This window comes from Gorilla gorilla, chromosome 9, assembly GCF_029281585.2.
Source record: "Gorilla gorilla gorilla isolate KB3781 chromosome 9, NHGRI_mGorGor1-v2.1_pri, whole genome shotgun sequence".
In the NCBI taxonomy this organism is placed as follows: domain Eukaryota; kingdom Metazoa; phylum Chordata; class Mammalia; order Primates; family Hominidae; genus Gorilla; species Gorilla gorilla.
Genome location: NC_073233.2, coordinates 23,271,486 through 23,299,227, shown reverse-complemented (window position 1 = coordinate 23,299,227; position 27,742 = coordinate 23,271,486). Strand labels below are relative to the sequence as shown.

The window sequence follows — 27,742 nt, the reverse complement described above, 5'->3', positions numbered from 1 at the left end:
CTTGGATTTAGAAGTCTTTGTGCATTAGTAACGAGGCCTGATACAATTTGCTTTTTTCTCTGCATTGGCAGATTATTCCTTGGTGCCCTCTGTGTTCTTGGTTCACTGATTAATAGACACTTGAGGAATTGCAGGGAGGTGTTTAACATGCATCAGAAACCATTACTAGCAGAGAAAAGTGATTCACTGAGCTCTCTCTGTGCTGTCTGCATCCCTCCCTGCTGACACAGTTTGACACTAGGGAACTGAGTCTGGATCTGGAAAGGCGCAGTATAAATGTGTGATTCAGAGTCAGTGATGTGCAGCTGTTGCCAAAGGAGGAAGTGCTCTGAAGAGGTGGATGGCGCAGTCGAGGATGCTTTGTGCTCCCATTTCTTTGTTACCTTCTTCAGAGGTAGGAGTTATTCTGGGTTAAAGGTCAGTAGCAAGTTCGGGGTTCTAACCTGCAGGTTTCCAGCCAGTCAGTGTCCATGCCTGATTGCTGGGACTTCTAGACACAAATGAGGAGGGCCAGTGATTTATTTTCAGAGGATGGAGGCCCCTAATAAGATAGCTTCTTATATTAAACCCTTACCCTGTACTGGAGTTTTCTTCTTGCCTTAGAAATGTAAGGAATCAGTTTGGCCGTGTTGTCTTCATGGGGAATAGTTCAACCTTTGACTCCACCTCTGGAGTCAAAAAGCCTGGATTTGAATCCTGGCTCTGTGCCTACTAGCTGTGTAAACTTGTATAAATCCCTTAATTTTTCTGATCCTCAGTTTTTTCATCTGTAAAATGGAAATAATAATAACTACCTCCTAGGATGGTAATACGATATGAGATAATGCCTGCAGAGTGCCTGGAGTGTAATATGTTATGATGTGATTTGTATATAATATGCTCACTGAAGTTATCATTATGGATCTCTCTCTTTTACCTTGTGTAGTTCTTTATCCACTCCCCTCCCCTGCCCCCAGTTTTGGATATCTGCAGGAGAAGTCTCGTGCACTGGGATGGCGGGCTCTCTGTTAGGGTTATGGGGAGTCAGTAGGTTTTCTGTGGTGAGAAGGCGCCCCAACAAGAACATGTACCCTTACCATTCACCTTCTTCATTTTGGGCACTATTTAGGAGATATTTTACAAAGCTTACACTACGAGTGTGGAGCTATGATTGGAACCTAGTTCAGGCTCCAAACCCACACTCTTTCCACTGACTATTTGATACCTCTCTCCTGCCCACCCTGCTATCTTGCCTTGCATCCTGCAAAACCAAAAAGAAAAAGAAAGAATAAAACCAGAAACATCTTCTGGGATATTCCATTTGGGCACAGTGGTGTGCTCACTGGAAACTCCAGGTACGTGGGGTCCTGTGGGTCAGGAGCCTTCTTCCTGCTCTGTTCCTCTAACTGGGACTCCCTTCCTGAATGGGCATCATTAGGAAATTGAAGAGGAAACTGGTTTGGGTGGAGAATTTCCGAAATCATCCCATTTTGCCCTTTCCTAGAAGTGAGATAGTGAGAGCCCCCCCCATTAGATGTCCAGTCTGTCCCCCAACCCCTGATGCTGGGATGGTCCCCCTTCTCTGGGTCATGGAGTGATGATGGGCAGGGGAGGAACGAAGTCTCACAGGACCTTGGCAACCTCCCCCTCCCGAGCTGTTGGGCCTCTGGAGTCCCTAGACTCTGGTATTCCATTGCTAGAGGAGCAGTAGAAGGGGCAGTTGGAAAGAGGAGGCTTTGCCTAGCCAGAGGTCCCCAGCAGGGTGGGCTGAAGGATGCTTCCTAACCTGATTCAGTACAGCATCAACACTGGAAGCATCTGCAAGAGGCTGCTTTACTGGAGCCTCTGGAATGTGGCCGGGCTACTTTTTCTTTCACACTCCATGGATAACTTAATCTTTTCCAAACAAAGACACTGTGCTTTAATTCCTCATGGACATCCCTTGGGCTTTGGGCACTGCTGGCCCTCAGATCTGTGTGCTGATACTTTACAGCACAGTCCTGGTTTACGGAGTAAGAGTAAACGCTAAATGTCAGGATTTATGTGGGTCATTCCATGCTGCACACCTGCAAATGAGCTCATACAGCAGACTTTTTGCCTGTTCTTGGTTTTCTCCTTCTGTTACTGCTCTGACCTCAAGGCAATGGGAAAAGTTACCAGCTGTGTCTTCCTTGTGGGGGGGCGGGTACTAGAGAATTACAGCCTTCTCTGTCACTACTTTCTAAGCCCCAACAGTGTGGAGGTGACACTGAGAGAAAAGGAATCCAGTAACATTTAGTTGCAGGGCAGCACCAGGGTGTCAGAGCTGTAAGAGCTCCCTGTGTTCATCATCTCCCATCTTTTCCCATTTTATAGATGAGGTAAATGAGGCCCAGAAAGGGAAAGCCACCTGTTTCCTTCCCACTTACTTGGTATTATTGTTTACCTTGAACAAACTAAATGCCCACAGTAGGGTACAGAGGAAATACCGTGATGCAGGAGAAGAGTTTGGCTTCTATACTTGGATTCCAATGGGAATCCTAAACTCTTTTGAAATGTGTGGTCTTGGACAAATGATTTAACCTATCCTATGCCTGAGTTCCCTGAGTTAAGATGATAATACCTTGTAGTGTTGACATAACCGTTAGAGATAATACATGCAAATATTACAAGCAGTTACTCACAAGTGGTTTGTTAGTGGATACTGGCCATATTGGATGATAAGAGCTACAAGAGAAAGCTTGAAGGGTCGAGCCCTCATGAATGGGATTAGTGTCCCTATAAAAGGGGCCCTAGGGAACTTGTTTACACCTTCCACTATGTGAGGATGCAGCAGGAAGGTGCCATCTGTAAGGCATGGGCCCTCACCAGATAATGAACGTGCTGTCGTCTTGATCTTGGACATCTCAGCCTCCAGAACTGTCAGAAGTAAATGCATGTTGTTTATTAAATAAATAAAACAAAGTTCAACATAGGTATTGTCAATTTCAATGTTAAGATTCCTGGCTGGGCACAGTGGCTCATGCATGTAATTCCAGCACTTTGAGAGGCTGAGGCAGGTGGATTGCGTGAGCTCAGCAGTTTGAGACTAGCCTGGGCAATATGGTGAAATCCTGTCTCTACTAAAAATACGAAAAAAAAAAAAAAAGAAGCTGGAAGCTGGGCATGGTGGCATGCACCTGTGGTCCCAGCTACTTTGGAGGCTGAGGTGGGAGGATCACTTGAGCCAGTAGGGTAGAGGTTACAGTGAGCTGAGACTGTACTACTGCACTCCATCCTGGGTGACAGAGTGATACTTTATCTCAAAAAAAAAAAAAAAAAAACAAAAACAAAACACACACACACACACACACACACACACACACAAAATAAAACAACCTCTCCTGCATGGCTGTGACAACCTACTCTTGCTGCCAGGCTTCTGGGAGCTGGCTATAAGTTTTTAGCCATTGCTCTGTACTGGGCCTTGGTTCTCTTTTCCCACCATACATATTTCTTCATGCTCAGGATCTCCATATCCTACCCACATGTTTCAGATATCTCTTGACTCACATAGTTGTCAAATGATGCATTTTATGGATTCATAGATTCACAGAGCTCGTGAGGAGCATAAGGTCATCTTGGCAGATTGCATGCTTGGGGTTTGCATTCTTCCATTACCAACATCCTTGCCAGATGATTTATTTGGCCCAGGCTTGAAAACTTCCACCAATGGAAGGCAGTTGGCCAGTGTGATGTTCAGAGACTCTGTGACATTGTTGACACTCAGTTCCTTGAAAAATATGCCTCCCAGTGACTCCACCCACTGATCCTAGTTCAATCATGTTGAACCTCAGGGAACAAATTAGATTACTTCCCGTCTTGATAATCCTTTAGTGATGAAGACAGCAGTTGTGTCCCCTGAGTTTTTTGAAACCTGAAAACTCCAGTTGCTTCAGTGATGTGGTGGTGTTGGCCCACTTAGCCCTTCACAGCCCTGGCCTGTCTCTCCTGGACTTCCTCCAGCTTTCCCCTCTGGCCTGCAGGTATGATTCCTAGAAGTGGACACATAATTGGGTGGAGTCTGATCAGTTTAAAATTGAATAACATTTTACCCCCTTGTTTTGGACTCTATACTATTATTAAGTGAGTCCCAAGGTCCTAGTGGCCCTTGTGATAGCTTTTCCATGCTGTTGACTAATTGGATTTGTAGTAAATCAAAGCCACTAAACTAATACAGATTCTGTATTCATTTGCTGTGGCTGCTATAACAAATTACCACAACAGTAGTATAAAACAACAGAAATGTATTCTCTTACATTTCCAGAGACAAGAAGTCAAAAATCAAAGTGTTTACAGAGTTGGTTCCATTCCATACCTCTCTTTGCTTCTGATGGCTGCCAGCAATTCTTGGCATTCCTGGCCTATAGAGGCATCACTCCAATCTCCGCCTCTGTCTTCATATGGCTCTCTCCCCTTTGTATATTTTATATGCCACTCAAATCCAGACCACTGATACTGGATTTCCACATGAGGTCTCTTGGCTGCACACAGATATTCCAAGCTCTAAAATATATTTTTTGAGTCTGGGTGGCTCATGCCTATAATTCCAGTGCTTTGGGAGGCCAAGGCGGGAGGATTGCCTGAGTACAGTAGTTTGAGACCAGCCTGGGAAACATAGCAAGACCCCATCTCTAAAAAGAATAGAATAGAATAGAATAGAATAGAATAGAATAGAATAGAATAGAATAGAATAGAATAGAATAATAGTCTAGCATGGTGGCACTGCATCTATACTAGCTACTCAGGAGGCTGAGGCAGGATGATCACTTGAGCCCAGGAGTTTGAGACTGCAGTAAGCTACCATCATGCCACCCACTCCAGCCTGGGTGACAGAGCAAGATCCTGACTCTAAAGACATTTGAAAAAAGAAAAAAAATGTATATTTACATATTTTTAAGCAATACATATATATATTTTTTCATGTTAGTGGAAATCACTGGAAGATGGATTTTAAGGCAGGACATTAATTTTAAAACAATGTATGATTTTTTTCTTAATCCTTGTTTTCGGGAACCTAGTGTTAATTTATGGTTCAGTAATAACTGTTACCTCAAGCAATTTCTTAACCTTCCCAGGTCTCAGTTTCCTCATCTATGCAACAAAGAGATTGGATGAGGTAAGCTCTGAGTCATTTTCAGTCCTACAACTCTTAATACTGTGGAATTAATTTCTGGAAAGCAAGAGTTACCATCTATGATAAAATAGGTCTCAATTTGTTTGCTTCATTTACTGTTATTGATTTAAAGTCTGTTTTATCTGATATAAGTATACCTGCTCTTGCTTGCTTTTGGTTTCTGTTTGCACGGAATATTTTTTTCCAGTCCTTTACTTTGTAAATGTCTTTATCAGCGAAGTGGGTTTTTTGTATGCAGCATGTGGTTGGATCTTGTTTTTAAATCCATTCCACCAGCCTGTATCTTTTAGGAGTATTTACTCCATTTATGTTTAAGGTTAGTATTGCTATGTGAGGTTTGTTATTGTTATAATATTGTTACCTCATTGCTTTGCAGTCTCAATTGTATAATTGCTTTATAAGACCTGTGAGTTTTATACTTTCATGTGTTTTTATGATGATGAATATTGCCCTTTTGTTTCCATGTTTAGAATTCCTTTGAGCATTTATTGTAGGGGCAGTCTAGTGGTGAAAAATTCCCTTAGTGTTTGCTTGTCTAGGAAACATTTTATTTCTCCTTCATTTATGAAGCTTAGTTTAGCAGGATACAAAATTCTTGGCTGGCATTTTTTTCTGTAAGAAGACTGGAAATAGAACCCCAAACTTTTCTGGTTTGTAAGGTTTCTGCTGAGAAGTCATTTTTAGTCTGATGGGATTTCCTTCATAGGGGATTAGACACTTCTCTCTTGAAGCTTTTAGAATTTTTTCCTTCACGTTGACTTTGGATAGTCTGATGACTATATGCCTTGGTGAGATTCTTCTTGTAATGCATCTTCCAGGAGTTCTCTGAACTTCTTGTATCTGGGTGTCTAGGCATCTAACATGACCAGGGAAGTTTTCTTGAATTACTCTTTCAAACAGGTTTTCCATATATTTTCTTCTTCTCTCTCTGAATCAACCTATAACTTGTAGGTTTGGACGTTTCACATAAACTCAATTTTCTCAGAAGCTTTGTTCATTTCATTTTATTTATTTTTTTTGTTGGGGGGTGGTGTTGACTCCTGTCACTCAGGCTGGAGTGCAGTGACGTGATCACAGCTCACAGCAGCTTCAACTTTGCAAGCTCAGGTGATCCTTCCACCTCAGCCTCCCAAGCAGCTGGGACTACAGGTGTGTGCCACCATGCCCAGCTAATAGTTTATATATATATATATATATATTTTTTTTTTTTTGAGCAATAAAGCTTTTAATTCACCTGGGTGCAGGTGGACTGAGTCTGAGAAAGGAGTCAGCGAAGGGAGATGGGGAAGGGGTTGCTTTATAGGAGTTGGATAGGTAATGGAAAATTATGGTAAAAGGTGGTCATCTATTGTTAGCAGAGGAGGAGGTCACAAGGTACATGGTGGGGAGATCATAAGACTTATTATCCAGAAGAAGAATGTCACAAAGTTGATTGATCAGTTAAGGTGGGGCAGGGGCAAGTCACAATGGTGGAATGTTGTAATGTTGGTTAATCAGTTAAGGCAGGAACTGGCTGTTTTACTTCTTTTGTGGTTTTTCGGCTGCCCCAGACTTCTTGGCTCCTTCAGGCCATCTGGGTGTATATGTGCAGGTCACAGGGGTTACAATAGCTGAGCTTCAGCTCAGATGCCTGACAATCACCACACTGGCTAATTTTTTTTTTTTTTTTTTTTAATTTTTAGTAGAGACAGGGTTTCTTTTTTTTTTTTAATCTTCCCCCTCTTGAATTTTATTTTTTTTATTTTTTATTTTTTAGTATTTATTGATCATTCTTGGGTGTTTCTCGCAGAGGGGAATTTGGCAGGGTCATAGGACAATAGTGGAGGGAAGGTCAGCAGATAAACAAGTGAACAAGGGTCTCTGGTTTTCCTAGGCAGAGGACCCTGCGGCCTTCTGCAGTGTTTGTGTCCCTGGGTACTTGAGATTAGGGAGTGGTGATGACTCTTAATGAGCATGCTGCCTTCAAGCATCTGTTTAACAAAGCACATCTTGCACCGCCCTTAATCCGTTTAACCCTGAGTGGACACAGCACACATTTCAGAGAGCACGGGGTTGGGGGTAAGGTTATAGATTAACAGCATCCCAAGGCAGAAGAATTTTTCTTAGTACAGAACAAAATGGAGTCTCCTATGTCTACTTCCCTCTACACAGACACAGCAACAATCCCACCTCTCCATCCCCTCCCCACATTTCCCTCCCCTCTACTCAACAAAACCGCCATCGTCATCATGGCCCTCTCTCAATGAGCTGTTGGGTACACCTCCCAAACGGGGCGGCAGCCGGGCAGAGGGGCTCCTCACTTCCCAGAAGGGGTGGCTGGGCAGAGGCGCCCCCCACCTCCCGGATGGGGCGGCGGCCAGGCGGGGGCTGCCCCCACCCCCCGGACGGGGCGGCTGGCCGGGCGGGGGCTGCCCCCCACCTCCCTCCCGGACGGGGCGGCTGGCCGGGTGGGGGCTGCCCCCCACCTCCCTCCCGGATGGGGCGGCTGGCCGGGCGGCGGCTGCCCCCCACCTCCCTCCCGGACGGGGCGGCTGCCGGGCGGAGACGCTCCTCTCTTCCCAGACGGGGCGGCTGCCGGGTGGAGGGGCTCCTCACTTCTCAGACGGGGCAGCCGGGCAGAGACGCTGCTCACCTCCCAGATGGGGTCGCAGCCAGGCAGAGGCGCTCCTCACATCCCAGATGGGGCAGCAGGGCAGAGGCGCTCCCCACATCTCAGACGATGGGTGGCCGGGCAGAGAGCTCCTCACTTCCTAGACGGGATGGCAGCCGGGAAGAAACGCTCCTCACTTCCCAGACTGGGCAGCCGGGCAGAGGGGCTCCTCACATCCCAGACGATGGGCGGCCAGGCAGAGACGCTCCTCACTTCCCAGACGGGGTGGCGGCTGGGCAGAGGCTGCAATCTCGGCACTTTGGGAGGCCAAGGCAGGCGGCTGGGAGGTGGAGGTTATAGTGAGCTGAGATCACGCCACTGCACTCCAGCCTGGGCAACATTGAGCACTGAGTGAACGAGACTCCGTCTGCAATCCCAGCACCTCGGGAGGCCGAGGCTGGCAGATCACTTGCGGTTAGGAGCTGGAGACCAGCCCGGCCAACACAGCGAAACCCCGTCTCCACCAAAAAAATACGAAAACCAGTCAGGCGTGGCGGCACGCGCCTGCAATCCCAGGCACTGGGCAGGCTGAGGCAGGAGAATCAGGCAGGGAGGTTGCAGTGAGCTGAGATGGCGGCAGTACAGTCCAGCTTCGGCTCGGCATCAGAGGGAGACTGTGGAAAGAGAGGGAGAGGGAGACCATGGGGAGAGGGAGAGGGAGACCGTGGGGAGGGAGAGGGAGAGGGTGAGGGTGAGGGTGAGGGTTTATATTTTTAGTAGAGATGGGGTTTTGCCATATTGCCCATGCTGGTCTTGAACTCCTGGGCTTAAGCAATCTAAAATTCTTTCTTCTGCTTGGCCTAGCCTATTGTTGAAGCTCTTTGACTGTATTTTGTGATTCCTTCAATGAAATTTTCATTTCCAGAAGTTCTGTCTGATTTTTAAAAATAATATTGCTCTTCTTTCATATCCTGAATTGTTTTTCTGATTTGTGTTGTTTTTCAGTTTTCTCAACTTGGCTTAATAAACTGATAAACTGAGAATTTATAGCTCCTAAGACAGGTTATCATTTGCTAATCTGAATCAGAAAAGCTGTTATTTTGTTCATCTTTTGGCAGGATATATAGAAACTAAGCTGTTACACACCCTTAACGCCCTTAATCCCTCTTGTTGATTACTTGCCTTTCATGTGTAAGACACTAGGGGATTGACATCTAGTTGGCTCTCAAATATTTGCTAAATGAATGAAGAAATATACTGTTGTCACATGTTATTGTTGGGGGCAAGTAAATCAATATCATTCAGGTCTGACCATGTAGTAAGTGTGGGCTTTTTTTTTTTTTTTTTTTGAGACAGAGTCTCGCTGTGTCACCCAGGCTGGAGTGCAGTGGCGTGATCTCCACTCACTGCAACCTCCGCCTCCTGGGTTCAAGCAATTCTCCTGCCTCAGCCTCCTGAGTAGATGGGATTACAGGTGCCTGCTACCATGCCCCGCTAATTTTTGTATTTTTAGTAGAGATGGGGTTTCACCATGTTGGCCAGGCTGGTCTTGAACTCCTGACCTCAGGTGATCCACTTGCCTCAGCCTCCCAAAGTGCTGGGATTACAGGCATGAGCCACTGCGCCCAGCAATTGTGTGCCTTTTAAGATTTCTTTTGAATACCTAGCTGAATCAATTATTTTTTTTAAATGGTGGCAACTTTTTGCAGTTGCTTTCTGGAGCAGTCTCCTTATCTATGATGTGGACAACTGTGGAGAGCTGGACTCCAGGGCCTGTGCTATAAACACCACAGTAGACTATATTTTTCAAGTTGGGAGAGGTCTGTGATCTTGTTCCAGGAGTCTCTGCCTACTGCCAGTGGCCTCTTTGGGTGGCCATTAGGGCTGCATCCACTGGTACCACTCTTCCTTTGGGTTCTATAGGGATAGAATTGGTGTTGGTATCTTTCTGGATTTTTCACTCTGTGGAAGAAACAGTCTGTTGGCTGGTTTGGGGTTTACCTTTTCTTTCTTTCTTTCTTTCTTTTTTTTTTTTTTCCGATGGAGTCTTGCTCTGTTGCCAGGCTGGAGTGGTGCAGTGGCGCGATCTCAGCTCACTGCAACCTCCGCCTCCTGGTTTCAAGCCATTCTCTTGCCTAAGCCTCCTTGGTGGCTGGGACTACAGGCATGCACCACCACACCTGGCTAATTTTTTTTTGTATTTTTAGTAGAGATGGGGTTTTACCATGCTGGCCAGGCTGGTCTCGAACTCCTGACCTCAAGTGATCCACCCGCCTCGGCCTCCCAAAGTGCTGGGATTACAGATGTGAGCCACTGTGCCTGGCCGGGGTTTACCTTTCAAAAGCTCAGTTAGAGAAAGCTAAGAGTGAGTCCACTGTTGGAATAATTTTTTTTTTTTTAAGATTTTTGTGACAGGGAAAATTCTGGGCCAATTTTTGTCATCTTCCTTTAGTTCTTTTTTTTCCTCCTGCCTCAGTCTCCCGAACAGCTGGGATTACAGGCTCCGCCACCACTCCCAGCTAATATATATATATTTTTTTTAGTAGAGATGAGGTTTCACTGTTTTGGCCAGGCTAGTCTCAAACTCCTGACCTCAAGTGATCCGCCTGCCTCAGCCTCCCAAAGTGCTGGGATTAGAGGCATGAGCCACCACACCTGGCATCTTGCTTTAGTTTTTACTTTTACATATGAATTTTTTTTTTTTTTTTTTTTGAGATGGAGTCTCACTCTGTCGCCCAGGCTGGAGTGCAGTGGCATGATCTTGGCTCACTGCAACCTCTGCCACCTGATTTCAAGTGACTCTCCTTCCTCAGCCTCCTGAGTAGCTGAGATTACAGGCATGTGCCACCACACCTGGATAATTTTTGTATTCAGGGTTTCACCATGTTGGCCAGGCTGGTCTTGAACTCCTGACCTCAAATGATCCACCTGCCATGGCCTCCCAAAGTGTTGGGATTACAGGCGTGAGCTACCATGGCCAGCAAGAAATCTTTATTTTTTAAAACAGATCTTCTTCATGAAAAGAAGGTCTTCTCTGGAATCAGTGATGTTGGTACAAGGTAGGAGTTACAAACTCAGACGTCTACAGAGGCTTAGCAGATAACAAAAAGGCAGCCTGTGGTGTTTATGCTCTTGAATTTGTTTTTGAAGTACTTATAACACTCTGTTTATATTTACAGAAATTTCTTTACTGTAAAAAAATTAGAAATGGGGGGAGGAGCCAAGATGGCCGAATAGGAACAGCTCCGGTCTACAGCTCCCAGCGTGAGCGACGCAGAAGACGGGTGATTTCTGCATTTCCATCTGAGGTACCGGGTTCATCTCACTAGGGAGTGCCAGACAGTGGGCGCAGGCCAGTGGGTGGGCGCACCGTGCGCGAGCCGAAGCAGGGCGAGGCATTGCCTCACCTGGGAAGTGCAAGGGGTCAGGGAGTTCCCTTTCCGAATCAAAGAAAGGGGTGACGGACGCACCTGGAAAATTGGGTCACTCCCACCCGAATATTGCGCTTTTCAGACTGGCTTAAAAAAACGGCGCACCACCAGACTATATCCCACACCTGGCTCGGAGGGTCCTACGCCCACGGAATCTTGCTGATTGCTAGCACAGCAGTCTGAGATCAAACTGCAAGGCGGCAGCCAGGCTGGGGGAGGGGCGCCCGCCATTGCCCAAGCTTGCTTAGGTAAACAAAGCAGAGGGGAAGCTCGAACTGGGTGGAGCCCACCACAGCTCCAGGAGGCCTGCCTGCCACTGTAGGCTCCACCTCTGGGGGCAGGGCACAGACAAACTAAAAGACAGCAGTAACCTCTGCAGACTTAAATGTCCCTGCCTGACAGCTTTGAAGAGAGCAGTGGTTCTCCCAGCACGCAGCTGGAGATCTGAGAACCCGCAGACTGCCTCCTCAAGTGGGTCCCTGACCCCTGACCCCTGAGCAGCCTAACTGGGAGGCACCCCCCAGCAGGGGCACACTGACACCTCACACAGCAGGGTATTCCAACAGACCTGCAGCTGGGGGTCCTGTCTGTTAGAAGGAAAACTAACAAACAGAAAGGACATCCACACCGAAAACCCATCTGTACATCACCATCATCAAAGACCAAAAGTAGATAAAACCACAAAGATGGGCAAAAAACAGAACAGAAAAACTGGAAACTCTAAAACGCAGAGCATCTCTCCTCCTCCAAAGGAACGCAGTTTCTCACCAGCAGCGGAACAAAGCTGGATGGAGAATGACTTTGACGAGCTGAGAGAAGAAGGCTTCAGACGATCAAATTACTCTGAGCTACGGGAGGACATTCAAACCAAAGGCAAAGAAGTTGAAAACTTTGAAAAAAATTTAGAAGAATGTATAACTAGAATAACCAATACAGAGAAGTGCTTAAAGGAGCTGATGGAGCTGAAATCCAAGGCTCGAGAACTACGTGAAGAATGCAGAAGCCTTAGGAGCCGATGCGATCAACTGGAAGAAACGGTATCAGCAATGGAAGATGAAATGAATGAAATGAAGCGAGAAGGGAAGTTTAGAGAAAAAAGAATAAAAAGATGTGAGCAAAGCCTCCAAGAAATATGGGACTATGTGAAAAGACCAAATCTACGTCTGATTGGTGTACCTGAAAGTGATGGGGAGAATGGAACCAAGTTGGAAAACACTCTGCAGGATATTATCCAGGAGAACTTCCCCAATCTAGCAAGGCAGGCCAACGTTCAGATTGAGGAAATACAGAGAACGCCACAAAGATACTCCTTGAGAAGAGCAACTCCAAGACACATAATTGTCAGATTCACCAAAGTTGAAATGAAGGAAAAAATGTTAAGGGCAGCCAGAGAGAAAGGTCGGGTTACCCTCAAAGGGAAGCCCATCAGACTAACAGCGGATCTCTCGGCAGAAACCCTACAAGCCAGAAGAGAGTGGGGGCCAATATTCAACATTCTTAAAGAAAAGAATTTTCAACCCAGAATTTCATACCCAGCCAAACTAAGCTTCATAAGTGAAGGACAAATAAAATACTTTACAGACAAGCAAATGCTGAGAGATTTTGTCACCACCAGGCCTGCCCTAAAAGAGCTCCTGAAGGAAGCGCTAAACATGGAAAGGAACAACCGGTACCAGCTGCTGCAAAATCATGCCAAAATGTAAAGACCGTCGAGACTAGGAAGAAACTGCATCAATTAACGAGCAAAATAACCAGCTAACATCATAGTGACAGGATCAAATTCACACATAACAATATTAACTTTAAATGTAAATGGACTAAATGCTCCAATTAAAAGACACAGACTGGCAAGTTGGATAAAGAGTCAAGACCCATCAGTGTGCTGTGTTCAGGAAACCCATCTCATGTGCAGAGACACACATAGGCTCAAAATAAAGGGATGGAGGAAGATGTACCAAGCAAATGGAAAACAAAAAAAGGCAGGGGTTGCAATCCTAGTCTCTGATAAAACAGACTTTAAACCAGCAAAGATCAAAAGAGACAAAGAAGACCATTACATAATGGTAAAGGGATCAATTCAACAAGAAGAGCTAACTATCCTAAATATATATGCACCCAATACAGGAGCACCCAGATTCATAAAGCAAGTCCTGAGTGACCTACAAAGAGACTTAGACTACCACACATTAATAATGGGAGACTTTAACACCCCACTGTCAACATTAGACAGATCAACGAGACAGAAAGTCAAAAAGGATACCCAGGAATTGAACTCAGCTCTGCACCAAGCAGACCTAATAGACATCTACAGAACTCTCCACCCCAAATCAACAGAATATACATTTTTTTCAGCACCACACCACACCTATTCCAAAATTGACCACATAGTTGGAAGTAAAGCTCTCCTCAGCAAATGTAAAAGAACAGAAATTATAACAAACTATCTCTCAGACCACAGTGCAATCAAACTAGAACTCAGGATTAAGAATCTCAGTCAAAGCCGCTCAACTACATGGAAACTGAACAACCTGCTCCTGAATGACTACTGGGTACATAACGAAATGAAGGCAGAAATAAAGATGTTCTTTGAAACCAACGAAAACAAAGACACAACATACCAGAATCTCTGGGATGCATTCAAAGCAGTGTGTAGAGGGAAATTTATAGCACTAAATGCCCACAAGAGAAAGCAGGAAAGATCCAAAATTGACACCCTAACATCACAATTAAAAGAACTAGAGAAGCAAGAGCAAACACATTCAAAAGCTAGCAGAAGGCAAGAAATAACTAAAATCAGAGCAGAACTGAAGGAAATACAGACACAAAAAACCCTCCAAAAAATCAATGAATCCAGGAGCTGGTTTTTTGAAAGGATCAACAAAATTGATAGACCGCTAGCAAGACTAATAAAGAAGAAAAGAGAGAGGAATCAAATAGACACAATAAAAAATGATAAAGGGGATATCACCACCAATCCCACAGAAATACAAACTACCATCAGAGAATACTACAAACACCTCTACGCAAATAAACTAGAAAATCTAGAAGAAATGGATAAATTCCTCAACACATACACTCTCCCAAGACTAAACCAGGAAGAAGTTGAATCTCTGAATAGACCAATAACAGGAGCTGAAATTGTGGCAATAATCAATAGTTTACCAACCAAAAAGAGTCCAGGACCAGATGGATTCACAGCCGAATTCTACCAGAGGTACAAGGAGGAGCTGGTACCATTCCTTCTGAAACTATTCCAATCAATAGAAAAAGAGGGAATCCTCCCTAACTCATTTTATGAGGCCAGCATCATTCTGATACCAAAGCCGGGCAGAGACACAACCAAAAAAGAGAATTTTAGACCAATATCCTTGATGAACATTGATGCAAAAATCCTCAATAAAATACTGGCAAACCAAATCCAGCAGCACATCAAAAAGCTTATCCACCATGATCAAGTGGGCTTCATCCCTGGGATGCAAGGCTGGTTCAATATATGCAAATCAGTAAATGTAATCCAGCATATAAACAGAGCCAAAGACAAAAACCACATGATTATCTCAATAGATGCAGAAAAAGCCTTTGACAAAATTCAACAACCCTTCATGCTAAAAACTCTCAATAAATTAGGTATTGATGGGACGTATTTCAAAATAATAAGAGCTATCTATGACAAACCCACAGCCAATATCACACTGAATGGGCAAAAACTGGAAGCATTCCCTTTGAAAACTGGCACAAGACAGGGATGCCCTCTCTCACCACTCCTATTCAACATAGTGTTGGAAGTTCTGGCCAGGGCAATCAGGCAGGAGAAGGAAATAAAGGGTATTCAATTAGGAAAAGAGGAAGTCAAATTGTCCCTGTTCGCAGACAACATGATTGTATATCTAGAAATCCCCATTGTCTCAGCCCAAAATCTCCTTAAGCTGATAGGCAACTTCAGCAAAGTCTCAGGATACAAAATCGATGTACAAAAATCACAAGCATTCTTATGCACCAACAACAGACAAACAGAGAGCCAAATCATGAGTGAACTCCCATTCACAATTGCTTCAAAGAGAATAAAATACCTAGGAATCCAACTTACAAGGGACGTGAAGGACCTCTTCAAGGAGAACAACAAACCACTGCTCAAGGAAGTAAAAGAGGATACAAACAAATGGAAGAACATTCCATGCTCATGGGTAGGAAGAATCAATATCGTGAAAATGGCCATACTGCCCAAGGTAATTTACAGATTCAATGCCATCCCCATCAAGCTACCAATGACTTTCTTCACAGAATTGGAAAAAACTACTTTAAAGTTCATATGGAACCAAAAAAGAGCCCGCATCGCCAAGTCAATCCTAAGCCAAAAGAACAAAGCTGGAGGCATCACACTACCTGACTTCAAACTATACTACAAGGCTACAGTCACCAAAACAGCATGGTACTGGTACCAAAACAGAGATATAGATCAATGGAACAGAACAGAGCCCTCAGAAATAACGCCGCATACCTACAACTATCTGATCTTTGACAAACCTGACAAAAACAAGCAATGGGGAAAGGATTCCCTATTTAATAAATGGTGCTGGGAAAACTGGCTAGCCATATGTAGAAAGCTGAAACTGGATCCCTTCCTTACACCTTATACAAAAATCAATTCAAGATGGATTAAAGATTTAAACGTTAGACCTAAAACCATAAAAACCCTAGAAGAAAACCTAGGCAATACCATTCAGGACATAGGCATGGGCAAGGACTTCATGTCCAAAACACCAAAAGCAATGGCAACAAAAGACAAAATTGACAAATGGGATCTAATTAAAGAGCTTCTGCACAGCAAAAGAAACTACCATCAGAGTGAACAGGCAACCTACAAAATGGGAGAAAATTTTCGCAACCTACTCATCTGACAAAGGGCTAATATCCAGAATCTACAATGAACTCCAACAAATTTACAAGAAAAAAACAAACAACCCCATCAAAAAGTGGGCAAAGGACATGAACAGACACTTCTCAAAAGAAGACATTTATGCAGCCAAAAAACACATGAAAAAATGCTCATCATCACTGGCCATCAGAGAAATGCAAATCAAAACCACAATGAGATACCATCTCACACCAGTTAGAATGGCAATCATTAAAAAGTCAGGAAACAACAGGTGCTGGAGAGGATGTGGAGAAATAGGAACACTTTTACACTGTTGGTGGGATTGTAAACTAGTTCAACCATTGTGGAAGTCAGTGTGGCGATTCCTCAGGGATCTAGAACTAGAAATACCATTTGACCCAGCCATCCCATTACTGGGTATATACCCAAAGGACTATAAATCATGCTGCTATAAAGACACATGCACACGTATGTTTATTGCGGCATTATTCACAATAGCAAAGACTTGGAACCAACCCAAATGTCCAACAATGATAGACTGGATTAAGAAAATGTGGCACATATACACCATGGAATACTATGCAGCCATAAAAAATGATGAGTTCATGTCCTTTGTAGGGACATGGATGAAATTGGAAATCATCATTCTCAGTAAACTATCGCAAGAACAAAAAACCAAACACCGCATATTCTCACTCATAGGTGAGAATTGAACAATGAGATCACATGGACACAGGAAGGGGAATATCACACTCTGGGGACTGTGGTGGGGTGGGGGGAGGGGGGAGGGATAGCATTGGGAGATATACCTAATGCTAGAAGACGAGTTAGTGGGTGCAGCGCATCAGCGTGGCACATGTATACATATGTAACTAACCTGCACAATGTGCACATGTACCCTAAAACTTAAAGTATAATAAAAAGAAATTAGAAATGTTAGATGTGATGATAAATAACAGTAGGTGTTCACCCTCAACACTGGGAAGCAGCAGGGAGTGTTGAGGACTGCAGGGAAATAAAAGGGTCATTCTGCCTCTCCTTGGGGCCCAGAGTTGCGACAGTTTTTGTTTTCTAACATAAGTTCAGTTTCTTTTTCTTTTCTTTTCTTTTCTTTTCTTTTTTTAAACATAGTCTCACTCTGTCGTCCAGGCTGGAGTACAGTGATGCAATCTCGGCTCACTGCAACCTCCGCCTCCTGGGTTCAAACAATTCTCCTGGCTCAGCCTCCTGAGTAGCTGGAATTACAGTTGCCCACCACCACACCTGGCGAATTTTTTTGTATTTTTAGTAGAAACAGGGTTTCACCATGTTGGCCAGGCTGGTCTCAAACTCCTGACCTCAGGTGATCTGCCTGCCTTGGCCTCCCAAGGTGTTGGGATGAGCCACTGTGCCCAGCCTGAGCTGAAATTTTATATGAAATTTTTCTATTTTTAAACTTTGGCTGATTTTTTACAATCTGAGTAGCTCAAATAAAACTAGTTTGGGGGACAAATTGGTTTTCAAGTCATGAATTTGAAGTCTCTAATGCATATTGGGATAGGTTGGCATATGGGATGGGCCTGTGGATCATCTCTCAAAGGGCTGGAGTGGTGTGGGAGTCCTAGGGAAACCTGTGTGTGGAGGGGGCTGTTTATGTTCATCCTTGTGTATGGATATGGAGGAGTCCAAGATATATATGTAAAGTAAAAAGTTATAGAATGATATGTACAATTTTATTCTATTTATGAATTTTTTTCCAAAAAGATGTATATATAAAATTTTAAGTTCATAAAAATTTTGTAAGTGCAAAACCCTAAAAGGATATACAAGAAACTGATAAATGTAGTTGCCCCTGGGATTGACACTGAATTGGAGGCAGGAAAAGGAACTGCTTTTTAGTTCATACCCTTCTGTAGCATGCAGTACTTAAATAATTTTTGAAAAGTAAAATGAAAAGAGCTGTTGGGAAGTATAATTCCTATATGTTACAATTGGGGAGTCTTGCTATATATTAATACTGAAGAGTGTAAGCCTTCAGTGCTAAGAATGTTGAGGAAGGAAGGAAATTAGAGTGGTCTGGCGTGATTAGGAAGGGCTACTTGGAAGAGAAGGAGCCTTGAAGATGGGGCAGAAATCCTTAGGGAAAAGGACAGAAGGAGCCAAAGCCCAGAGGTAGAAAAGAAAGGGTGACTTGGGGACTGGTGGGCAGTTAAAGTTGACAGAAGCCAAGAGTATCAGGAAGCAGTGAGAGATAAAGAGGCTTTAACATGAGGAGCCATGGAGGGTGTTTGGGCAGGAGATAATGGAACAAGAGCAGTGCTCCAGCATGCTTAAACTGGTAACAAGGATGAGGAAATTTGGAGACAGAGCCACAGGGTGGCAGCCTCTCATGTGGCCCCTGCTGGCTCCCAAGATAGCTGTCACTAATTCCTGCTAGGGTGTTTCCTGGTGAACAAGGATTATTTCTATATAACTGATGAATAAGCTCCTCGCATTTCCTGTTCCTCCACTCTTAAGAGTGTGAGTCTTGGAAGCTTGCCAACCTCTGCTGGTGCCCGATGTGGTTTCTCTACCTCCAAAGCCAGTGTGTCTCCCAAGACATTTTGGAGGTTCTATAGAGCAACTAGCCATTGACTGACATGTAGCCACTAGAAACAAGCCCACACTTTGGAGTTAGGCAGATCTGGACTTGGATTTTGACCTTGCCACTTGCTTGTTATATGATCTTAGAACGGCCCTTGACTCCTTTGGGCCTCAGTTTCCTCTTTTGTGAAATGAAGATAATATAATTTACCTTCTAGGGTGTTATGCCTTTTAGGTTGATACATAGCAAGTAGGTCTGCTTTGCTTTTCTATGACGACACCCACTCTGAACTCTGTGTGTGTGTGTGTGAATATGTATATATACATATGAAATATATATTTATATGTACTTATGACCATATCAGTCTATTCTATTGGATTATAAGCTACTATTCTGTGGGGGTGATTATGATCTAATCATTATTTTTCTTCAAAGCACTCAGAGGGCTAAGCAAATAGTTGGGCTTTAATAAGTGTTGAATGTGTGGGGTTTGTGCTCTTAAACCTAATCCAGTCTTTTTAGTGATGGACTTGTGATTAATTAGGCTGTGTCTGTAGGCTAGGGTATACCTCTTCTGTGACCAAAACAGTTCTGTCCAAGCAAATGCCCTTGTTAGGATAATATGCCAGCATCGCTTGTGAGTCATTCATTCATTCTGCTGTGGTGGTTCGGTATTTTGTAGGGCTTGGTGTTTAATATGATAGTTTGGGGAGCTTTCTTTAAAAATACATAAAATTGCAGAAAGCATGTAAACACATTGGTAGGGCTCTTCCTGGGGCCTGGAGGAGGCTTGTGAAAGTGAGGGGCCCTAAAGCTTGAGCTTCTTCGGTTTAACAGTAAATCATCTCCACATTTAAAGATTTATGGAACATTCACTACAGGTAGTATTAGGAGTTATGAAGGATATGGAGGTTTCTAAAAGGGAAAAGATGGATATGAGTTTTAGTAATAGAGTCATCCTAAGCAGACTCAGGACAAAACCCCTTGTATTTTTTTCATTCAAATATTTGTGGAATACCTACTGTGTGCCAGGCACTATGCTAAGCCCTGGAACATAGCTGTGAAAACACTAGTCTCTGCCCCATGGAGCTCATATTCAAGTGTCACCTGCACTGTGACTTGTAGAACTACGTAGCTTGCAATGAAAAGAGCCACAGTGTTGATCTTTCACTTTGGTGCCTGGTTTCTCTTTTTAACCCCTCTGCCCTTCTCGTTTTCAGACCTGTTCTGGGAGTGAGTGCCACATGGTTAAATCGGTGCTGAGAGAACCTTAGCCATCCCAAGCATTGATGAAAGAATCATTGTTACCAGGGGGAGTGGGTTTGCTGACCTGTAACCACTCAAACCTTTCCCTGCCCTGACTGGTATGAAATATTGATAAGGAGCCATTGTTTCTTCACCAAAGATAGGCTCTGTTTTGGGGCTGATTTCAGCTCAGCATGGTAGGGCAAACCTGAATGAGCAATTTGTTCTGACTCCAGAGCTGTAGGTAGGGGTGTTTCTTTATGTCCTGGTTCTAGAGGGGCAGCCAACCCCACGGTCTCAAAGAACGGAAGAATTGGATTCTAGAGACGTGAAGTGCTTGCCTGGTTGATTACCTCTAGCCACTGCTCCCCTTGGCCACAGTGGGGCAGTGACTCAGAGCTGGAACTGTGTTCCTGCCTGGTTGCCAGATTTTGTGTGGAGGGTGGAGAGGAAGGAGAATGAATGAGCAGGAGCAAGTGGCTACTGGATTTGTAACACCTTGGGAGGCAGCTGCTCAAGAACCGAAATTGAGAGACAGCAGGCAGGCTGGGAGTCTCCCTCCCTGTCTGACCTGAACCTAAGATTTAATAAGGCGGTGCAGCTGGGGAAGACACTATCCGAATGTGGAGCCCAAAGGGAGGGTGAGTGTGTCCCCTGCCTTTTCCGGTAAGAACAAGAAAGCAGGTTAGTCCTGTACTGGTTTCATAGGGATTCAGTTTGCTTTGGTATATTCTGATTCATGAAAGTCAAGTAATGACTGAGAGAAAGGGAGTTTTCGATGGTTGGGAGCACCTACAGTTAAATAAAAACAACCACCATCCAATGTAATTGGGCATAAATAAGACATAAGTATCATTAACTACACCTCCCTGATGTTATTACAGAGTATTTTGTTGGCAAGTGAGGTCGGGGAGGACAACTGGTCTGCCTCTGTCTCTGTGTTTGCAGTTTTGTGTAGTGTTGTTACATTTCAGTCTGTAGCTCTGTGGATGACAGTTTGAGATGAACCGCAGCATCTTAAAATGCTACAGCTGGAGGGAACATCCTGGAAACATCTCCTGCTCCAGCCTTCTCATTTTACAGTTGGGGAAACTGACTTATTTAAGTGTACTAAATGGAAGCATAAAACTGGGTGTTCTAAGATTAAAAATGTTTCACAGGACAGGTTTGAAAACTTCTATAGAATGCGGCTTTTCTCGGGCCGCAGTTTCTGAACCTGTCGGGGATGGAAGTGTGGCTGGTGGAAGGTGCCTCTTGATCTTAAACCACTTTGCCTGCCAGGTGAGTTCTTTAAATAGAAATTTAAACAGGAGGCTGGGTGCTGTGCCTTAACTCAAAGGGAAGAAAAGAAAGCGTGTTCTTGAGCCTCTGTCCTAGAGCAGGCTGAACATGCTGGAGTCTGCAATGTGGAAAAAGGCAAAACAACTCTATTGGAGTGCAGTTTTAGAGCTAGCCGAAGATAAATATAGCAGGCACTGAAGGTTGAAGTGTCTACTGTGGGCTGGGATGTTATCAGTATTCTTTATAACAACAATGCAGAGTCAGAATTAATCTTTTCTTTACAGATAAACTCAGAAAAGCCACTAACTCGCTCAAGGTCATGCACTACCAGTGTGTGGCAGAGCTGGGATTTGAATTCCAGTTTGTGTGGCTCTGATCTGCCTGGGCTTCCTGCAGGCCTGTGTGGCCTTTCTAGATGGAGAACCTACCTGCACCCCCCATTTTACAGATGAGGAAACTGAGGCCCAGGGAGGTTGAGTAGTTGCTTGGGCTGTAGAGCTAGCCGATAGTGACAAAGCTGGTACTCAGCTCCTGTCACATTGCCCCTCTGCCAACTTCCTTAAAAAAGAAAATTAGGAAAGGGCTCTCTGAGTTTGATTTGCTCATTCTATCAGAATCTTGGCTTTAATGTTCTCATGGCTACTGGGATCCTGTGAAATCAAAATTAAAACTTTCTATTCACCAAGTAGCAACCCCAAGTCATGGGGCTCCATGTGGGAACTCAGGGGCCAGACAGTCTTGCGGTGTGGGTGACTCAGTCAGAAGAGTACTTTGCAAAATGAATTGGCCATTGAGTGGATCTGCAGAACTCTGGAGAACTTAAGAGAACCTAATGAAATGTAGAGGTTTGCAAATCATGCCAGAAGACTGTTAAATCTAGAGCTTGGAAAAGACAGACTTCCCTCTTTGCAAGTTGTGAGGGCTTTAAGTTTGCTCAGTTAATTTTGTGACTCCCTCATGCCCAGCTCTGCCTGTGCCAGGCTCTATTCCCTTTGGCACATTTGGACACTGAACACAGTTACTAACTGCCCCTCAGGTGGGGGGTCTGGAGTTGGACGGGGTTTCCATGTCGCTGCCCACATTGGTATGGAGTGTGTGCCAGATGTGGACGGTATGGGAATGGGGAAGGTCTAGAATTGCCCTGCTCTGTGCTCTCCAGGGCTGGTGGAGTCTTCAGAGCCTGTGGCCTTCTGCCTCCCCGTATCTTTGAGGGCTCTGTGATGCATGGTGCTGCTGAAATCAGAAAATGACATCGGTTCTGCACAGCCTCTCCCTGAAGGTGATGTGTCTGTGCTCAGGCTGTTTTGAAGTAAAGGGGTTCAAGTGCCTACTCCATGAATATTCTTTGCTGTAGGAGATACGTAAGGAGTAAGGAATGACTCCTCCCAACCCTTGGATCTTACTTGAAGGGAAGGGACAGGGAGGAGAACAAACACACATGAAATAAGCAGAGAGCAATACTAGCGAGGATATAATCAGTCACCAAATTGTAGGTTTCACGCCAAAACACTCTCCCAGTTCACGCAAGGGAGATACAGGTGATGTTTATGTTATCCTTCTGTGTGTTTTTAATCACTCAGTAATTTCCTATCAGGTGTTTGCATTCCTTTCTTTGATTTTCTCAGTGGGGTGTATTAACCCTCCTTTACAGGGGAGTTGAGGAAGTTGTAGGGGAGGGCTAATTTCTCCAAATTATATTGTAACACAGTTCAGGAGAACCAAGGATGAAGTGTTCTTGGCATGTTGGTGTCTCATCCTTGCACTGGAAGTAAGAATAGAAGCCAACTGCCTTCTGATGGCTGATGACCGTTAGGTTCTTGTCTCTGTTACTTGAGTCCAGATTTCTGTAGGGCTAGCTAGTTCATTTAGAGGCAAAATTAGCTGGGCGTGGTGGTGCATGCCTGTAATCCCAGCTCTTTGTGAGGTGGAAGAGGGAGAATCGCCTTGAGCCTGGGAGGCGGAAGTTGCAGTGAGCTGCGATTGTGCCACTGCACTCCAGCCTGGGTGAAAGAATGAGACTCCATCTCTAATATCCGGAGGAAAGAGCATCCAGGCTGCAAGGACAGCTACTACTAAGACTGTTAAGTAGGAAAGAGCTTGGTGTTCAAGCAACAAAAAGGCCAGTGTGGCTGGGCCAGCATGGACAAGGGGAAGAATGGCACTAGACAAAGATGGAACCAGGCAGGAGTCAAGGCATCTTAGCATTTTGTAAGCTAAGGTAAGGAGCTTATTTTTTACTCTGTGTGTAAAGTAGAGCTATCGTAGAGTTTAATGGAGGAGGGTGACATGGTCTAGCTTATATTTTAAAAGATCCATGAGGCATCCAGTGAGGAGAATGGGTGCCACAGAGGCCAAGGTAGAAGCAGAAAGAGCCAGTAGGAGGCTGTTGCAGTATCTAGTTAAGAGATGAGTAGGGTGCTAGCTGTACGGATGGAGAGGAGTGTGGATGAATTCAATGTATATTTCATAGATAGAGGCAATAGGACTTGGTTCTGTGTGCCTCACATATTGTACATGGAGGTTAAAGAAAGGAGTAAAGGATGATTCCAAAGTCATAGTGATGTTAATGGAAATAGGGAAGCCTGGAGGAGTATTGAGTTTCCGGGGAAGGGAGGCTCATTCTATTCTTGCCCTGTTAAAATGTAGATGCCTGTTAGTCATTGCTATAGTCAAGGTACAGTTAGGTTCAACAAACATTAATTGAGTACCTTCTGTATGCCAGACATTTGGCAAGGTTCTTTCATGTATGTTCCTTCATTTTATCATCACAACAACCTTTTGGAGGGACATTTTTATCCCCTATTTGCAAATGGAAGAATGGAGCCTCAGAGAGGTGAGGTGGCTTATCTGGTTTGAACCCAGATCTTCTGACCCTAGGGCTCTGGGCTGACTTGTTGCTTAGGGCGGATGTTGAAGGAGGCTGATTAGTGTTATGTTGATAGCTTCTACTTAAAGAGAGGATGGGGACCTTACATTGGCTCATCAAGGCCTGATTCTGGAAGAAGGGCCTGTCACAGGAATGCCTATGTGCAGTGAGCTGTCGTAAATCTTGATATGGTCAAAATAGTGCAAGCTTGAAAGACCATTTCAGTAGATTTTCAATCCACTTAGAAATGCCACATTAATGATGATGCTTTGCATTAAGTGAGCAATTTTGTGAAAATGTTAAGTAAAATTAGTCACAAGGAGCTTAAAAAACAATTGAGGAAACATAGAGATGCTGTTTCAAATCTTGATTGCTACCTCTTTATTGTGGGGCCCAAATTGGAGCTGAAGGTGAAGAAGAGGCAATTTCTTGTATTCTCAGAGTTTCAATTTCCAGTTTTGAGACCTAACTAGGAACATTATTAGGTTATCCAGAATCCTTGGTTTTCTCCAGACACTGGTATTTAGAACAAAGATAGTAAGTGGCTTTACAAGCCTGGGGTCAGTGCTGAATGTGGCTGCAGGCCTGCAGGGTAACGCTTTTACAGTGTTCTGGGAGCCACACTGAGGAACCAGAAGGTCCAGAGGGGCAGATACTGCTGAGCATACCAATGAGAAGATCTTTAATAGAGTCCCTCCTCAGACTTTTAGGCCAGATACTTTTCTTACATTTTAAGCTGTTTCTTCTCTTTATAGCATGGGCCAGATAAGAGCTAGTGCTGACGGAGCAGATTTGTCACACTCTCAGCATACCAACACCATTACTGTCAGAAAACCAGATTTATCAGGGTGCTCCGACCCCCACTGTTCTGTTAAGCATCACTCACATAATGCCAGAACTTCTTGCCATGCCAAAAAAAATTGCTGTGCTAAGTAATTGGAACCTTTATGTTTAACCAACAGGAGTCACTGCTCATATTACAATCAAAATACATATGAATAGAAAATTAATATGGAAAAATGCTGCAAGAAACCATAGGATGCATTTACATTTTGACTAGCCTTGTCTGTCATTGTAGGTTGACTGTCTTACATTGTACTTAAATCAGTCTCCAGTTCTCTATGGTCCTCACTTTATTCTCTTATCAAGTCTTTTGTATTTGCTGTCAGACTTCTTTAGGGCTTAACCCAAGTACTTCCTGGCCCAGGGCTTGTGAAGACATGCTTATTTACGTGGATGGTTACCCATAGCCTGCTTTCACGGGAATCATCCTTCCCTGCCATCTTCTGTCCATGTTCCCTGGTCCTTTCCTAAGTGAGACTGGCTGCCATTCAACTTCAAGGGGCTGCTTCTGGGAGGAAGAGCGGTATTTGAAAATGGAGGCTAGCTTGTGTTTACCTCATTTGCCAAATTACTTTCTCAGTAGCCTGAAGAGAAACAGAAGCCCTTGTGTGGAACAGAGAGAGTTTTTGTTCTCCCCTGAAACCAGCCACTTGGCTCTCAGCCGGGCCATCTCTGTACTACCATAGAGCAAGGTAGCAATTCAGGTCTAAGAACAGGTATTTCAGGGGATGTGTCTGTGCCTGCTAAATACTTCTTGAGACACAGTGATAGGACATGAGACTCTTCATGGGTGTTAGAATCAGGAAATGGAGCTGACTGAGGGCTTTTGTGGCGGGGGAGCCAGGGACAGCGAGTAAAGCCAGAGGACTTTGCAATCTCCAAATGGGTTTGGGGAGCCAGCGTTTAATAGGCAGCCTTTGTTTGGTGAAGGTGAGCCTGGAGTAGTGGAAAGAGATCAAAAGGGTGGTGGTGTGCGGGGAACACAGGAGCCGACTGAGGTTATAGGTAAATCACCATTCTTTAGGGACCTTACTTTTTTCATTTGGAGCCTGGTGTGGTGATACCTAACCTGCCCTTTTAGGTATTTGTGAATATTGAATGGAATCGCCCAGGGACCTCACTCACATCCCTTTGCTCAGAGTGCTGAACCAGAAGCTCTGCCATTAGCAAGCTGAATATGTTTGATCAAAAATGATGAAATTTAGGCCGAGCACGGTGGCTCACACCTGTAATCTTAGCACTTTGGGAGGCCCAAGGGGGTAGATTGCTTGAGCTCAGGAGATGGAGACCAGTCTGGGCAACATGGTGAAACCCCATCTCTTCTAAAAAAAAAATTAGCCGGGCATGGTGGTGTGCACCTGTAAGTCCCAGCTAGTTGGAGGACTGAGGCAGGAATGTCGCTTGAACCCAGGAGGTCGAAGCTACTGTGAGCTGAGATCGTTCCACTGCACTCCAGCCTCGGTGACAAAGTGAGACCTTGTCTCAAACAAAAGAAAAAAAAAGAAAGAAATTTTAAGACTTCAGTATTCAGAAGCCATTACTCTGGTTCATCTCTTTTCTCAATGTATGAGTCTTTTTGAAAAAAAAAAAATTAGTGTTCTAGTAACATCCCATAACCTGGAACCTCAGTTTCCTTATGTTTAACATGGGGATAAAAATATCTGCCCTGCTTACATCAATGGGTAGTTTGGAGGGGCAAATAAGATGATGAATGTAAGCACAGTTAAAGCTGCTTAGTTAAAGCTCCTTGTAAATTGCAGTAGATGGTGGTGGTGATGATGCTGTGACTGACAACTCTTTTGGCAAAGAAGGCAGCATCCATATTAGGGAAAAAAGTTTGAAGAACTGTCTCTAGGTCTGATCAAATGACAGCTATTTGTGTTGGCTTTTTAAAAATTACCTTTCTTCTAATGTTAGAATGTAAAATTCATCTTAGTGCCTACACTCTGCAGCTCAAGATTCATTTACTTAGAACCCTGGGTTTATTTAAGCTGGTACAAGTTGGGACGGGGAGCCCAGGAGTTGCTATTAAGATTGTGCAGTGTATATGAAGTGGTGGTCACTGGCTGCTGGATCTGCCCCAGGCACATAGAAGATTTGCTCTTTACCCTTATCTGCCAGAGATCCATCAGCTGATCTTATGGTAGAACTGAAGGCTGTTTGGGGACTACTGAGTGCCACACAAGTGCTGTCACTCAGAACTTTGGCCCTGGACAAAAGAGGAAAGGGGGAGATAAAGAATGAGAGGGAGTGGCAGCTGGGCTGTGCTTCTGATGCCTTGTGTCTTTAGGGCTTTCTCATCATGGCCAGGAAGCTGCCCCAACTCAGACTCCTAAGGGAAAGGGAAAGCAGGTTATCATACAGAGAACATACAATTTAGAAATAGAAGACCTGGAGTCATGTTCCAGTCTTATCACTTTTTTGTTTGTTTGTTTTTGGGACAGAGCCTCACTCTGTCACCTAGGTTGGAGTGCAGTGGTGCAATCATGGCTCACTGCAGCCTTGACCTCCTGGCTCGGGTGATCCTCCCAACTCAGCCTCCCAAGCAGCTGGGACTACAGGTGCGTGACAGCATGCCTGGCTAATTTTTGTATTTTTTGTAGAGACAAAGTTCCACCATGTTGCCCAGGCTGATCTCAAACTCCTGGGCTTAAGTGATTCACCCGCCCCAGCCTCAGGAAGTGCTAGGATTACAGGTGTGAGCCACTGCACCTGCGCCATGTCCCAGTCTTATAATTTATCAACAAAGTTATCTTGTACAAGGCACCCCCCCCCATTCACCTCTCTGAGCTATTCACCTCTCTAAAACTGCAAAGCATTTATAGAGATAATCACAGATAGTGGTGTTAATGCTTTATGGTTATTTCCGTTATGAGCAGGGCTTTTTTCCCTCCAGGTGGAAATGAGGCAGGT

The 27,742-nt window shown here is 44.4% G+C and overlaps 1 protein-coding gene across 12 annotated transcripts in view; it reads left to right on the top strand.

Moving 5' to 3' along the window:
* Positions 1–27,742, top strand: part of PLEKHA7 (pleckstrin homology domain containing A7) — a 243,685-nt gene that overhangs the window by 116,093 nt on the left and 99,850 nt on the right. Inside the window, exon 1 of one of the 12 annotated variants that reach the window (XM_055355905.2) lies at positions 10,606–11,032. The exons of 10 other annotated variants lie outside the window; for them this stretch is intronic. The gene's annotated coding sequence lies outside the window, so the exon portion shown is untranslated. Of the gene's footprint in view, positions 1–10,605; positions 11,033–19,084; positions 27,391–27,742 lie in introns of those variants that run through there. One more of the 12 variants, XM_055355904.2, reaches the window with a different exon arrangement.